Raw genomic sequence first — 4817 nt, 5'->3', positions numbered from 1 at the left:
TCTCTCTCTCTCTCTCTCTCTCTCTTCTCTGTGCGTGTATCTCATTTCTTTATCTATCTGTTTATCTCGTTCTCTCTCTCATTCACTCATTCTTTCTCTCTCTCTCTCTCTCTCTCTCTCTCTATCTATCTATCTATCTATCTATCTATCTATCTGTCTCTCTCGCTCCCTCTGTGGTTGTTTAGGCTCACTCAATATCTAGTGTTTGTCTGCGTGTAAATAATTGTAATATTGCAATTGTGCCTCTGAGCAAGGATGTATGCGCGTGCACAATATGTTTCAAGGAGTGTATGTCTATACGTGGACTTGCTACTGAATTTTTTGTAGCTGCGTCAGAAGTGGGCGCCAAGTGATTTGATCTCCTAACCTGTTAGCACAGTAAACCAGCCCCTAACGTCTTCCGTGGACTTTGGTGAGTGTCGTGAGTTTGCCCTGTCATCTCAGGGATCATGAACGACATGTGAGGACATACACCTAACGTTGCGCCTGTTTGTTTCCTCTTATGAGTGCGTGTCAAGCCTTCCAGTTCTGTCTACCTCAGTGTGTTATACAAGATTCTCCTCGATGCCAAGTGGGCTCCAGCTTTGACTTCCTGAGGCAGAGTTCAATATTGGTGGACCATATTTCATGTCTCTTTTTGAACTGCTTCTCGACTGACGGGCGCTTTGCATTGTCATAAACTTTAGCACACCTATGTTTAGACGCTGCTTTAGCTGGAACGCAGTATAATTTGGAATATTTTGGCTTGTTTTTGAGACACCCCTCCCCGAAAAAAACCCAAATAAAAACCGCCAGACAAATAAAGAAATGAATAGTCGCTATCTCCTCCTCCTCCTCTCCCTTCTAGTTTTCAACTTCCATGTGTCAGCTTGAATGCTCATAGCAACAGTCCATAGTCTCAATGATGGGGTAATTTACTATTCTGATTCTAGTTTGTATTTATACGACTTTCAAGAAGCAGCTTACCACTTTCAATAAACGCCTATTTTGTCCTGAACTGGTGAACACGGACCCTTTTGATGACTGTTTGGATCTTTGAATTGACCAGTTGCTTTAGTTCGCACATCTCAGACTGAGGAGGAAAAAAAGTTGAAACATTTCACCATAAAAAAGATGGATTCTGCTGTTAAAAGTGCTCTGGTCATAACTCAATATAGAATTAATAATTCATGTAAATTATAGGCTGGCTTTAGTGTCTTGCTGACTATAGTGTTTGCTGGTCGTTGCATAGCCCCTTGAAAGTACTTGTAAATCATAACTTATTAATATAAAGGGTTAACGGTACCTGTTCATCAAGTTTCCCACAAGACATGAACCTATAAGACTAATTTCAAAGTCACAAAGGGTATGAGGTCACGTTTTTTTACTTCTATAGTTTGGCTATGGAAAGCGTAGAAGAAATACTGATATTATGTCTTAGTGGACTATCCCCCTGTGGCGATTGAAACCATTTAATTTTAAGATTTTCAAGAGTAAACAATTTTCTCAAAGGAAATCGTATGCTTCCAACTCTGTGCCTTGAACATGTTTAGGGAGGAAAGTGGGAAAAAGAAAGTGTGAAAATAATAAACACCCACAACAAGGAAAAGAAAATGTTATGATAATGTGAAGAAAATACCCCCCCCCCAACCCCCTTTCTCATGAGTAAAGAAAAAGTCGAAAATATAAAGAACCCTCTCCCCCACCCCGAACGTTTATTTTCTTCATATTTTTTAATTGTTTCCATTCCTCACTGTATCTACTTAAGACACCGAGCAAAATGTTACCTTTGGATTGGACGAGGCAAAAATGCTATGTCTTTAATAACTAGAAAAAGATGATTTAGCAGTTTTGTGAAAAGGGTTTCTTTTTGGTTAATTTTTGCTTTGTTTGTTTGTTTGTTTGTTTACTTTGCTTTGTTTATATTTAGGGCTTCTTTGTCTTTGTTTTGTTTTTGTTTGTTTTGTTTGTTTTTTTTTGCTTTGTTTGATCTGCAATGAACATTTTAGATAAAAAATGATTTTGAAAGATATGTTGGTCCTTTTGAACGTAGCGATCACACGACTGGTCAAAACCTCACTCAATTCGTGCTACAAGGTTTCGTTAAAACCAGATTCCGTTTGGCACAGACTATCAGTTGAGGAATACGACTTGCATTGTTTGATTCATAATATGTTTGTTTTTGGGTGTATTCCGCTTGTTTCAAGTGAATTGACCTCCTTATCTTGACAAGCGTCGGAGACAGATAGTTATTTATGTATCGTGAAAAGTGTTGGTAACGTGAACATAATACGATAGCTCAAAAGTGAACGTCCCCAGCTTTTGAAGTTCGTAAACATGAATCAGTAAGTTACGCACACGGCTTGGAACTTGATTCAAGTTGTAGTAGATCATGTTCTAAAGAAAACATATAGGACAACGACGAAGTGACACTTCAATAGCTTACCGACTTTATCAGAAGTCCATGAACCGGGGTGAAAAAAATCAGCTTAAAATGATTGATAATGACTGGACACTCTCGTATCACAAGATACAAAATTGGATAGGGCCTTCTAATCCATCATGAGTAAAGGGGCAAATGTCTTCGGACACAGATAAGACCAGTTCAGCCTTAAAGTAAGACACAAAAGTTGCTGTGATTCACGGCTCGCTCACTTCAATTACCAGTGCTTTCTTCATTCTGGAGCTGAACCTGAATGTTACAAAATCATGATCTCTGCTGCTAGTCTTAATAACCGCTCTCGATATCTCAAGAGGGAATTTGCAAGATTTGGCGGTATGTTGTATTCTGTGGCAGTAGCACAAAAGACTTAATGTTAGTTTTTATTGTTTATGCTCCTATCGACAATGGCAAATATATTATGCATGATTTGCACGGAAATGACGTTATATACATGACAATAGCACATAACATCAAAATCTTTGTCAACGGTAAACCTTCCAGTCTGCTTCTATGGTATGTGATGTTTTGCCGATGTATTTGTTTGTCTGCCTGTTTGGGTGTTTTTGTGTTTGTTCGTTCGTTTGTTTGTTTGTTTTGATATTCTAGTTTGTTTGTTTCTCATGTATTAAATGTCCTCCGAAACCACCCAAAGTTTATGCATTAGAGCACAAAGCTTTGTATTGTTTAGCATCTTTCGGCTTATGTTTTCGCTTTTTAAACTTTTGTACCTATTTTTTTGGGGTACGGCCAGCAAGCAGGATTTGCTTCCCCACCAACGTCACCACGTTTCTTCTTTTTCTTAAACGGATTTATAAACCCAACTTTACTTTGTATTTGCTCCTGCATTTTTCTACCGCCATGTATATTAGCTCTACGCTGACCCGCTCTTGCTCCCGTGAATGCCTCGCATAAAAATCCTGCAATTGCTACTGCTCTTTGCAATACATGTATTCCTAGTCAAATTCAAGTTTGACATGGTGTGTCCTAAAAGAATTCGGTCATCTTCACTCAGTTTTTTTTAGATATGGAATAAGGTTTTTGTTTATAGGTTTTGTTTTAGGCTCTGGTTTTAGGTTTTCAATTAAGCTATCTTTGTACAATATTTACACACATATGATATGTATTGTCATCTGGTCCTCCCTCTAAATAATCCCCTCTCCAACCCCTCGCTTCTTTCCCAAATGGGGCCCACCAATGTTAGTGCAGATAGGTTGATGACATGCTCCTAGGCTTCCCGCGCTCAGACCATGTTTGCCGATATGAACATGCACCAGAGGCTGGGTCACGAGCGTGTTGTCGGCATATGGCCGTTTTAAGGGACGAGAAATTATGCATTTTATCTGTTGTGCATAGAGCAAAAAATCTGCAAAGGAGAGGAAGCTCTTGTTAGTTCACATTGCCCCTTACAAAATGTAAAAAATATTTTAATTTTGCTTGAATGTTACGACCGTCTCATAGAATAACTAGGATAGAAAATTCCCCTTCCCCCAAACTCTCTCTCTCCTCCCCCCCTCCTCTCTCTCTCTCTCTCTCTCTCTCTCTCTCTCTCTCTCTCTCTCTCTCTCTCTCTCTCTCTCTCCCCTCCCTCCCTCCTCTCTCTTTCTCTCTCACTCTTTCTCTCTCACTCCTCTCTCTCTAATATGTATATTTTGTCTGTCTGTCTGTTTATCTCATCGCCTTTCTCTCGCCCCTCCACCCCCTTTTCTTTCTTTCTTTATCTCTCGCCCTTTCTTTGCGTATATGTGTTTATGTATGTATGAATATATGTGCGTTTGTGTGTGTGACTGACAGACAGACAGAGAGAGAAAGGGAAAAAGAGGAACAGATGAAATAAAACAGCCCACCTGGACAGTAGTTTAGTTTTAGTCAGAATTTTACGGCACTTGCAACACAATAAGGTCATATAAGTGCCGAAGAATAGAGTTGTTACAAGAGAGTAACAAACATAAAACAGAAGTAGGGGAGATAAAGACGATAGATGTTTGATAGGAAAGAAAAAGCAGCAAACCACACCAGAAGAGCACCCGCCAACCACCCACCGGAGGAGGGATAAAGACGATAGATGTTTGATAGGAAAGAAGAAGAAGCAGCAAACCACACCAGAAGAGCACCCGCCAACCGCCCACCTGGACTGTGGTCTCCCCCTCCGACAACTCGTCCCGGAAGTCTATCTTGACGCGGTTTGCCGCCTTTTTCCCCACTGTGCCCTGTTTCTGTTTGAAGGTCAGAGCTTTGGGGTCACGTGATGGGTTCTGGCGCTTGACACGGTCCAGGTGTTCTTTATCTCGGAAGCGTCTGAAAAACAAACAAGCACTCATCATCATCATCATCATCATCATCATCATCATCATCATCATCATCATCATCATCATCATCATCATCATCATCATCATCA

This window comes from Aplysia californica, unplaced genomic scaffold (assembly GCF_000002075.1).
Source record: "Aplysia californica isolate F4 #8 unplaced genomic scaffold, AplCal3.0 scaffold00072, whole genome shotgun sequence".
Classification (NCBI taxonomy): domain Eukaryota; kingdom Metazoa; phylum Mollusca; class Gastropoda; order Aplysiida; family Aplysiidae; genus Aplysia; species Aplysia californica.
The sequence above is the reverse complement of the archived record's forward strand: the minus strand, read 5'-3'. Positions refer to the sequence as shown.